The sequence below is a fragment of the Argiope bruennichi genome, chromosome X2 (assembly GCF_947563725.1).
Source record: "Argiope bruennichi chromosome X2, qqArgBrue1.1, whole genome shotgun sequence".
Lineage (NCBI taxonomy): Eukaryota > Metazoa > Arthropoda > Arachnida > Araneae > Araneidae > Argiope > Argiope bruennichi.
In genome coordinates this window covers 138,968,063-138,980,193 of record NC_079163.1, presented here as the reverse complement: position 1 = coordinate 138,980,193, position 12,131 = coordinate 138,968,063, and the positions used below count along the sequence as shown (strand labels likewise).

The 12,131-nt window shown below is 30.8% G+C and overlaps 1 long non-coding RNA gene across 1 annotated transcript; it reads right to left on the bottom strand.

Annotated features, from left to right (window-relative positions):
* Positions 1–1,170: 1,170 nt before the first annotated feature.
* LOC129959620 (uncharacterized) lies at positions 1,171–9,228 on the bottom strand. The gene is made up of 4 exons (XR_008783471.1): positions 6,947–9,228; positions 6,664–6,822; positions 4,921–5,590; positions 1,171–3,836 (listed from the first exon to the last, which is right to left on the bottom strand). It is a non-coding gene; the product is annotated as an uncharacterized LOC129959620 (long non-coding RNA).
* Positions 9,229–12,131: the final 2,903 nt, after the last annotated feature.

Genomic DNA, 12,131 nt, shown 5'->3' with positions numbered 1-12,131 from the left:
AATTCATTGAAAGATTTTCTACCTATACCTCGCACATTTACCATTTTTGTTTTGACTTCCAGATTCAATAAAATTATTTTTCTGTTCATTATTTGATAAAATATTTAAGTTTATAATAATGCAATTTTTATTTATGTGACATTTCGCACTCTTAGGATCGTTTAATAGTTAGTCATTTAATCTAGAACGAAGACCAGAAGATATTCATAATATAAAATATTACAATTCTTTAACTGACAAAAAGAAAAATTTTTCACTACAATAAAAATTCGCTATCTGTCACAATTTACAAAGCGGAAAAGAGTAGTAATCAGGATATCAAATTAAAAATAATATTTAAATGATATATACTATATGTAATATTTAATAACAGATTTTAAGAAAGTAATAAAAGAACATTTTAATTTATTTTCAGATAAATTAATATGAAAAATAACAACGAAACTTCAAAGCAAACTTTAAAATTCACATCTAACCAGTTCAAAGTACCTAAAAATGCATTCTTCAGCAAGATCTTAAATTTACCCTTTCACTATCAGGAACGAACATACTATTAGTTTTTAGTTTGAAATTCGAAAGCAGATGAATACGACAAACATAATGAAATTTCTATGAACACATTGTTAAAAAGCAGACAAAAGTTCCAATTTGTCAAATTCTACTAATGCATTTCTAGAGCATGGCCTATTTCTAACTTTTTATCTATACTCTTTCATTAAACTAGCGAATTAAATCCCAATGATTTACATGCAACTAATTTACGTTTGAAAATAATGAAATCATTTAAGGTAAAGGATGGAAACAAATCTATTCATTCATCTTGTGCTTTTCTACTTTTAATTTAAATTAACTCAATATTCTTCAAAGGACTTGGATGTATGTATGTACGTCTTATATTCAGTTCACGGATTTGTTATAGGAGTGGCTTTCAAGAAATTTAATACGTTTATCGAAACAATTATTCGAAAGGAGACAAGAATATTTGGCAATTAAATACAAAATGAATTCTAAATACACAAACTTTATTTGCAAGTTTAATATACAACAATTGATCGTTTACAAAATTACTACAACATAAAAAGTAGGACAAACGCATTGAATTAAGAATTCAGTACAGATATCAAATTAAACGGGTATCAAACAGCTGTCTTATACAAAAAGCTTAAAAGGAATTCAAACAATTTTGAAAATAAAAGTACTCAGTTAACATAAAATTGACATACTTGAAATGGAAAATTTAATACAAGCATTGATTATTAAAATGTAATTAAAGAAACACATTTATATAAATTATTATTTAAGGATAGTATATAAATTGAACATTCATTCTAAGATTTTTCCAATGCATAATTCAATTTAGAATAAGTGATAATTTAATATTTTATTAAATAACTTGGAATAAAAATTGAAATTAAAATCTTCTGAAAAGCTCATAAAACTTAATTTACTCGTATTATTAATAAAAGAAAGCAATCTTACCTACATTATTCAACATTCATCGCATCCATTCACTTTTTTCCCCTCAACTAATATTTTATTATACTCGAGTAGATTTTTAGAAATTTTGATTCTTGCTAATCAAGCGCGAGAATCATTTTCTTCTAAGGTACATAGATCATTGTGATGATCAGGCACAATGATCAAATGCCTTCGAAGAATCGAAGGACATTTTGATTGGCTGGCCGGCCGAGTCAATCAAAGTATCCTCTATCCGCGGATGGAAGTAAAATTGAAGGCCAAAATGGCGAGATTTAGAAATCATTACTTATTATAAGATTAATGGTGAACTTGAAATGCTAACTTTTTTTTAAATAAATTTATCATTAATTTACTTAAAATAAATTTAACAAGAATAAAATATTTTTTAAAAGCCTAACTGCAAATGGATGCAATGAACAGATGCTTATTTAATATAATTACAAATACTATGTTAAAATTTTTCTGAAAGTATTGAAATTAGGTTACAAATTAACGATCATTGATATGTTTTTAAATTTCTGTTCAGGAAAAATGAATGCTGTGCATTTTACGATTATTCAAATGTGAAAGTTAATGAAAAGAGAAGAAAGCACTATCATATCGCATTATTTAAGAATAATTACAGTTCCAATAATTAATATTACCAAATTCAATATATAAACATAAAATATCTTTGCAATGCACAATACTGTTTCACGTAGGCAAACATAAATTTCAGCCATATTTATGGGAAAATATTTAAATTTCAAATAATCTTTAAGAAAACAAAGTAGACATGTGGACAACGCATTTTTTTTTTTGCCATTTCTTTCATACAGGATACAGACGCGTTTCTCCCGCCATTGACAGCAGTGATTTTTGATATATTTTAAACTAGATAAACATGCAGATACATATTAAAGCAAATTTCATTTTCACAAATTTTGCTTTCAGATCAAAATTTTAATAAAAAAATTATAAAACAATATTTCAAAGGCTAATGTTAAGACCCTTATAGAAAAAAAAAATATTTCCTAAATCAGAATTATACGCACATAGCCATTACACTAAATATACTGAGTTTGTGGTAACTTATTTCATAGTCACAAAGTGAAGTTCTATTAATCATTTATTATCACCAATTTTTAATAAATTTAATAAGAATAGAATCTTGATTTAAAAAAATAATTGAAAATGGATGCAATGTACAGATATTTGATTAATATAGCTACAAAAATCGTGATAAAATTTCTCAAAGTGTTGAAATTAAATTTCAAATAATGATCTTTGACACTATATTTAAATTTCTATTCAGGAAAAATGAATGAAATTGCTTTCGCGATCTTTGACATTCAGTAATAAATGAAAATAAAGAAAGACTACTTTGTAAAATCTGTCAAAAAATTGAAAACTGTCTACAAACAATTATGTTGATGAGAAGGAATAACACCTAATCGGTTGACAAAAAATTAAATTTTTAGAATTTTAATAATGCAATCGATGATGAAAAAGAATGTTAACAAATCATCCAATATCATGAAAGTGTATTCTCCGTTGACAATGGAGAAATGTCAAATGCAAATTAAGGCGTTATATATTTTTTATTTCAATTCTGTGACAGTGGTTGAGATCACTGGCTATATTGCTGGGAGAGTAACAAAAGTTCGACTTGTTAACTTCTAATAACAGTATGGTTACAAATGAAATTTTGAAGTCAATTTTATACGCGTTGAAAGAAAAATTGATGGAAATTGGTTTTAGATATTCAGCAAAAAATCAAACACACTATCAAATTTTAATTTATCCATAAAAATGTTTCATATGTCTATAATATTTAAAAAAATACTTGTGTCTAAAAGAGTAGAATACAAATATCCACTTTGAAGGAAATATAATGTACCAGAAGCTATTAAAATGGACATATGCATAACAATTTCCAGAACAGTTAAGAAATATTGATTCATATGCCAAACACAGGCTTTGAACGATTTACATTCCATGCACTTCAACCTTTTCCAAGTTCCAAGAATTCCAAGTTCAAGAACAATTACGCATTGATTGAAAGAATTCTCCAAAAATATATAAATATTCAACACCTTAAAATAGAAGAACAAAGTATTTCAGAGATGTATTGATATCCTCAAGTAATGTTAACTACATATACATTTACATTTCCACCATGCATATCATTGATAATATATTGGCACAAAATACTCATTTTGGGTTTGCTCTAATATCAGACCAAAGACACAAGCTGCATCTGTTGGATCGCCATCCAATATTTCCTTTTAAAGGCACCGAGTTCTAATATTCGCTTGATGAAGATTCTGAATGCCATCCGTTTTACCGCTATCATTTCGGCCAACTCCTGTTAATATCTGAAAATATTAAATATTTGAATTAATATATATCTGAAAATATCTAGAATATCTTTAAATTCTGGAGTAGAAGTGACTTAATTTTGCATTTTAAATCAATTATCCAGTTGTTCCATAAAAGAATTTGCTTACAATTTTGTTATACATAGAAATGAAAATAAAAATTTTAAAATGTAGATTAATTAACACTTTGGCTTACTTACCATTTCGCTTTTTGAAATTTACATTTATATTAAAGTTTCACTTAAATCATTAGCTAAATAAAAAATATTTCGTTCCTGAATTTTCCGAAAAAGTTTATTCTCCAAGGATTAGAAGTGGCGCTAATAATGGATGCTGAAACAACCGTCCAATAACTGCCGTCACTGGTTCTTCTTCTGAATACAGTAGGTTATTTTGCAAAGTCGTCAAAATGTTCTCAAAAGCCACTTAGGCTCCAAAGCAGACGCTTTCGTGCATAAGACAAAACATAGTCCAAAGTTTTGCTTGAAAAGTATTTCTTTCGTAGGTTTGTAGATGAAATTTTCTGGTTTATTTAAATACTTGAAAATAACCTAACTGATACAAGTATGTACCGATTACTTACTACGATTAACTAAGATAATATTTTAAATATCAACTGCAATATGTTTGATTCGTTCTAAAAAATGAGTTAATTGGAGGATGAAATAAGACTTGAAACAAAATTACACTGGAACATATTTTACTTATTTATCACATCCGTAGGTTTGAAGAGATTTCTGGCCATGCAACATATCTCTTGAAAATCTCAAATAAAATGATCAAATGTCAAATCTGAGATTTCTATTATAATTCAGGAATTTAGCATGTCATCTTGAGAATATTTTCCATGAAATAAGCACAATTAATGTGTATTGAGGGCGTGAGTATGGAATCGAAAAAGTCGTAACATACCAAGTGCGGATGCGTTTTTTCCCAGAAAAATTGCATCGGTAAATTGTCTAACCTATTAAAATAACTAACAAAATGAAAAAGTACATTGTTAGTTATTTGACAGTCGATTCAAATGATTGGATACAATCTTCATTTTAATACGACAGTTATCTTAATTTGCAAAACTTACCGAAATCACTTCAGTACCGTTCTTTCCTGTGCATCCAGACATCCTTTGTATATAGAGTTTGTAGCTGGAACTGAAAAGGCCTTTCATTCCACAGATGGAGTTTCGTTATTCAAATAGATGACATCAGATGTATTCTTTGCACAGTGCGCTGCTGTAGAATCAAATGCAGATTAGTTGATCTTTGTTTGCTTTATATGACGTTCTATTTCACCCAAGTATTTAAGTACAAGTAAACTGGAGCAAACGGATGTTATCTCACAAGTTCTTGCTGTCATTGCACAAAAAAAAAATCCTCCAAATTAACATTGATTCCATAGTTTAATAAGAAGAAATCTTCATGGTTATTTTCTTCTATCACGGATTACACATGTTAAATCCACATGATTTTGCCCTCGTTTCTTTGAAACCACTTGTCTGGTATATGGAGAGATCATAAACCTTTCACTTTCAATCCACTGTGCAGACTGAATTTAAGTCTTGATAATTTGCGAGTATTAAAGGCGATGCATTTTGAACTTGGTTTAATATTCCTAGCTTTTGAAACTATCAATTATATCTGTTGGATCTCTGACCATAATTTAATTTGAAAAGGGTCCAAATTCCAAAATCCACTTGTAGGTTCCAGATATTTCCTGTTGAGCCATGGTCATTTCGGTCAAAACATGTCAATCTGAAAAAATTAAATAATTTAAATCAACAGATATGAAACCATCCATCAAGAATACCATGAAATGCAGGAGTATATGCAATTACAATTTTGCACTTTTAATCTGCACCGGTAATTCAAACTCGCGAAAAGAATTTGCCAGCGAGTTTATTTATGGAAAAAAATTAACTGTTTTTTAACTAAGAAAATTTTAGTTAAAGGAAAAATGACTTGAAAATTTTTAAATCTTTTCGTATTTGAAATACATTAGTAAAACATTTCACCCACCCATTTCATTTATTCTTTTAAAAAAGACGATTCTAATTATTTTTTTTCTAGCGATACGCCTATTCATTTAGAGAAAATAAATGGAGCATCCAGTTTATTAATTATTCTTCAAGCAGAATTATTGATTATACTTTATATCATAAGGTTTATATGAAAACGAATTTTAGTTAGAATGCTCTTCTAATAAAAAGCCATATTATGCATCGAGATAAAATATGAAATTTCATTTAAAAACAAATCAATTTTAATTTTGTAAGGCTGCAATTTTAATTTTATAAAATTTCTTAAATAGATGCTTAAACAAGAATTTAATGATCTTAAACATCTACTGTTACAACAAATGAAGAATCTGAAAGAAAATTAATATATTTTTCTTAATAGCAATACGTTTGGTCATACTAGAAAGAAAGTTTCACTTTGGCCCATACAGAAACAATACAAAATTACCTACAAATATTTTTACCTTTTCATAGGTGCTGGAACCGGTTATTTGAAAGGGTTCCTGGCCAAGCAATATTTTTCTAGCGATGATGACATGCAGATGACCATTCCAAGCAGACTCCCCTTTCAGGCGAGTAATTACTTGGAAACACAACTATCGAAATTTGGCTCATGGATTACACGCATTTAATATTCAAATTCTTGTAGTTCTTATACTAGGAGGAATCAATTTTGATAAATGCTTTCAAATAATTATATTTCGCATCTTTTTTTCCCACCAGAAACTTGCTTTCTTGATGAACAAATTAAAATAACTTCCAAATGCCATATCGTTTTGTCAGTTTCATTAATAAAATTCGAGTACTTACTGTGCCTTTGGATACATAGACGTATCTTAAGCGAATACTTCCTCGCATCCAGCAAAATTGATATAGATGACATGTGTATGGAACTGAGAAAATACGGTGTTTGGCATCATATCTTTATCACGCAAATTAGTATCTATTAAGCGTCAAAAGTTATCCAGCCTATGAATAAATGATGCAATAAAATGAATACATTTTTATAGTTCCTTTTACCATTGCATAAAATCAAACGATTTTATTTAATCTTCATTTCGATATAACAATTATCATAAATAGCATAACTTACCGATATTACTTTGTGTGAAACAAAATTTTTTTTTGGCCATCTGGACAGCTACTATCCGTGCTTTTTGCCAAAAGCTGTAAAGGCAGTCCCTCCCTCTTCTTATGGTGAATGACGTTGTGCAATTGTTCCCATTAAACGGCTAATCTGCTTCTTTAATGATTTCTGTGACTTTCCATTTCACTCAAATGATTAAAAAATGTAATGAATCTAACAGAAACTATGTGGTTTAGTGAAACAGTTTAAATTCAAGATCTAATGTTCCAATCATTTTTACACATTGAAGATGCCAACTTAACATTCATTCAATCGGCACATTTGTAGAAAAAGGCACAAGAAAACAATCACCATGGTTCTTGTCTCTGTCATTAGCCTTTACCATGTAAAACCCATATAATTCTGGCACTCACGTCGTTTAGAAGCCACATGCATGGAATATCCAGAGACTATTAATGTTTCTTCCTCATTCTATCTAAGCGTCCATCAAGCGTGTATATTTTAATTCATCTTAGAAAGTTTCAAATAGTTAAAAATAGTTCAGCGGCAACTCATTGCTAGCGATTACCGTTTTTATATAGATATTATTCTAGTACAAGATACTTTTGTAGGATAATCTGCGCTGAAGCTCAAGGTTCAAAACATAACTGTAATTCAATTCAGAAAGTAAAGATTACCGTTTTTAAATTTTTGAAGGTGAATTGCAGAAAAGTGATCAAATTGTGCTTTTTTTGTTTACAACAAGCAACGTTGCTTTCAAACTACGTCTTTGTCTTAAAACATTTCATATTTTTAAAAATTTTATGAAAATGATTTTTTTTACATGTTTAAGTTCAAAGAGGTTCAATACCAAATTTGTATAAATAAAATTAGAATAGCTACATTTAAAAATGTTTATTTTTTATCTCTAAAGCTCGATTACCCAAGTTTTCCTATCGATGCTCCAGCCAATTACTTATTTTCATTGAAAGTTAGTGAAATTCTCCCCGCATTCGATATATGAGGTTATTCAAACTTCCTTTCTGTTGCGATATGGAGCGAACTAAATTGTTTCTAAATTCTGGGAGGAGAGAAGTTCAAATAAGCCGAGCTACTCTATTCAGAAGAAATGACATGCCTTCAACATCAGAAATAGCTTATCAGTTTACGGTTGATCGACAATGCAAGCCTCAATCAAAACTTTTTTTCATGGGATGTGAAATTGTTATATCAATTAGAAGAATAATGAATATATAGAATATTAAATAGCCGAGGCCCACAAGATTACTTTTCATATTAGATAGGGATTTTAATTCCAAGACGGAGAAAGAAGGGTGGTTAAAAGAGCGAAATGTTTCATAATTGAACATTATGGAAAAGGAGCAATTATTGTTCTATATTGCAAGAACTGCGCGTTTAAATTTAAAATACAATTAAAATAAACTTACTTGAAAGTATAGAAATTTTGAAATTAACCTAAGCTTCATTCCAGTTAAAAGTCCTCTTAAGCCCTTCCAAATGAGAATAAGTATTATTCGAAGAAATTTTCTAGAAAATCTGTAACGTCCATGAAATAAATATTTTTATTTTAATAGTATTTGAAATTTTATGGGGAAAAGAGCGAATTTTTTTAGGACTCCTATCAAATTTAACGAAATATGAATTTAATTTATTTCTGCTCCTCAGAATGTAAGCATTAAAATGCTATGTGTCGATACTACTCAACCATTAAAAATTTACTACATTTATTGGCTACAATCTTTATGAATTGCATTTGTTGTCTTGAGCTGAGAGTTCTCATTATGAGAGATTTTCGGAAATAATGTCACGAAGCAAATTTCATTAGTTCACTCGATTTATCTGTTAATTGATTGTTCAATCTTTCTTCTGACGGGAGAATATTCCAAGGCAGAGTGGGAACTCGGCATTATTAATCAGTCATATACCCATAAAAAAATCCATAACTGCTGGATTGGTGGAATTCAAATTCAAAATGTTTTTGTTTTAATTATTAACAAAGGCCTTCAGAAATGAACTGGATTTAACATTTAAGAATTGACTAAGCATTCTGTTAAGCTTCATTTCGCATTACTTTTCTACTTCGAATTGTCTTGCGTTCTATCGAAATATTGTTCGTAATGTCAAACTAAGCTACGCTGAAATAGATGAAGTAGCTTATTCTTATGAAATACACAATATCGGCACCATTTTTCCATTTAACATTTTCTATTTTCACAATTCTGACACACACATTTCATACACTGCGCCAAAACTTCAAAATCACAATTTACACACGCAATACCCATGCCGCTTCCAATAAAACCCTCGACATTACAATCCACACTCACACGCATTACCCACGCCGCTTCCAACACCACCCTCGACATTACAATCCACACTCACACACATTACCCACGAGTCTTCCAACACCACCCTCGACATTACAATCCACACTCACACACATTACCCACGCCGCTTCCAACACCACCCTCGACATTACAATCCACACTCACACACATTACCCACGCCGGTTCCAACTCCACCCTCGACATTACAATCCACACTCACACACATTACCCACGCCGCTTCCAACTCCACCCTCGACATTACAATCCACACTCACACACATTACCCACGCCGCTTCCAACTCCACCCTCGACATTACAATCCACAGTCACACACATTACCCACGCCGCTTCCAACTCCACCCTCGACATTACAATCCACAGTCACACACATTACCCACGCCGCTTCCAACTCCACCCTCGACATTACAATCCACAGTCACACACATTACCCACGCCGCTTCCAACACCACCCTCGAAATTACACAACCCGCTTCTAGCACCACCCTCGAAATAGATTGCAATCCCACACACATCTATGCCGTCACCCCCCCCCCCCCCGTGTTCCGAAACCAGAATTCGCAAGCTACTCCACCGCTCCATGATTCTCTCAAAGCAACACGTACTGCTAACACCAGCCTCAGGCCACAATTCCCATACTCTCACACACGCCATTACTCATGCCGATAACTCCATAAATTTCCGCTTCTCAATTTTACATACATCATCCGAATAAGGACGAGTGAATCATTTCTGTTTTACAACACAATAGATGGCGAAATGACTTGCCACGCTTTCATATTTCCCATTGACCCTTTCCACATTCGATTATGTTGTATTCATTGCTTTCTCCATTCACTGCATAATTCGCCATTGCAAAGATTAGGCTTCAGACACAATATACTCCAATAAAGTGCATTAATTCTCTTCCTCACAATATATCTGTGCGTAACATGAGACGTGAAAAATGTGCAGCACTAGGCAATTTTCTCATTCGCATTATGCATTTCAAAATGAGAACAAAACGAACGACAATACTCCTCATTGCGTCAAGGAGATCAAATATTTTGCATTGAAATGAACACGAAAACAGAATTTAAAAAATACCGAACCCAGGGTTTCTTTATGATGGTTTTGATGAGCTACATATTTACTAAAGCAGGGAAATCTATACTTATATAAAGCTCAATGTGTGTGTGCGTGTTGGCGCTCTATAGGCCAGACCGTTTGACCTACAACTACCAAATTTGGTACATGTATACCTTGGTGTATGCACCTGAAGTCCCGTTTTTGAATTTTTAATTAGAATTTTAATTATTAATTAAAAACTTGCTTTCCCACCAAAAAAAATTCTCATTTTCCCCACCTCCAAATGAGTAAGGCTTAAGTTTTCCCATGCTAATGAGGCTAGGCTAAAGATTTTTCGACCGATTATTTCAAACGATTCATTTTATTTTCTTAATGTTTGATGCATTTAAAATTAAGCACTGTTAATTAATTTGCTCATGATGAATCTGAGAACATTTTGTTGACAAATTCTTGAGATATTACATAAATTAAGAAAGGTATTTTTTTAGTGTCCATTAAATTTTAAACCCTCAGTGACTGTTTTTAGTAATCATATTATAAAAAAAATGCTTCGTTTCAGTAAAAAATATTGTTATATTAATTGCCAATTAATCCTTTCCAGTTTAATTTAAGGCATAAATTCTAGAGGAGCTAACAGAAAATTAGAGAGATATATATTACATTATGACTGAAGGCCTTTATAATATTACGAGTGAATTATATGACTATCAAAATTTGAAGTTTTAAAATATTTTGATGAAGAAGCTATTAAAGTAGGAATTGGATAAAATATTTAATTAAATTTTAACGAACATTAAGATTGGCGAACCGGCTGACCGCCAAAGGTGGCTAGTAGTAAATAAAACAGGATTCGTCATATGCAAATGAGTATTAACTTTCGAAATTCCATAAGAATATTTCCTATACTCTATACGGCTTTCCCAGACAATTTATGAATTTTAATATTGGATTTCTCTCAATACCAGCTTCTCCAAATCTGATCTCCATCAATTCCCGATTATGTCTCTGAACTCAGAAAAATTCGGCTCATTGCAATCAAATTACATTATGAATAAATCAAATTTTAATTAAAATGCTGTTTGCTTTGGATAATACACGAATGGTTCGACACTTAAATTTAAAAGCACGTATTTGGATGCACGAATCTGACGTAAAGCATGGAGCACTATTAACATTTTCCTTGGAATTGCTTTAAAATTACACTTTAAAACATACAAACTGAAATTTCAGATATTAGTGGCACTTAAATGACAAGACAAAGTATTTTTTAAAATTTCAGCTAATAACATTGAATTTTAACGTTTATTTAACAAAGTAATTTTCAGGCGGAAAACGATAAAAATACACCCTCTGAAATGTTAAAACATCTCATTTCAAGTAATAGCATGTCCGAGAATTCATGATTTGATTGAATAAAGACAATTCCAACGAAATGAAAGCGGACAATATTAACCAAATAGCTCTTAGTATATAAATATTCAAAAATATCAAATATGTTGATGCAATTTAGATTTTTTCCATTAATATAAACTTACATGAATGATATCAAAATAAAAAGGGGAGACCTACACTACTAATAAAAAGGAATTTCATTTTAATGTGAAACAGTAGTGTGCCATTGAAGAAAATTTAAAGAGAAAGAATTAGTTCGAACAGAGAGAGAATGTTGAAGGTAACGATCGGCAATATCAGGCACTACGGATTCGAAATTAACGAAAAGCACTTCATTCATCCTCAATAACACCTACTACAAAGTAATGCTATTTGACATCCTATGA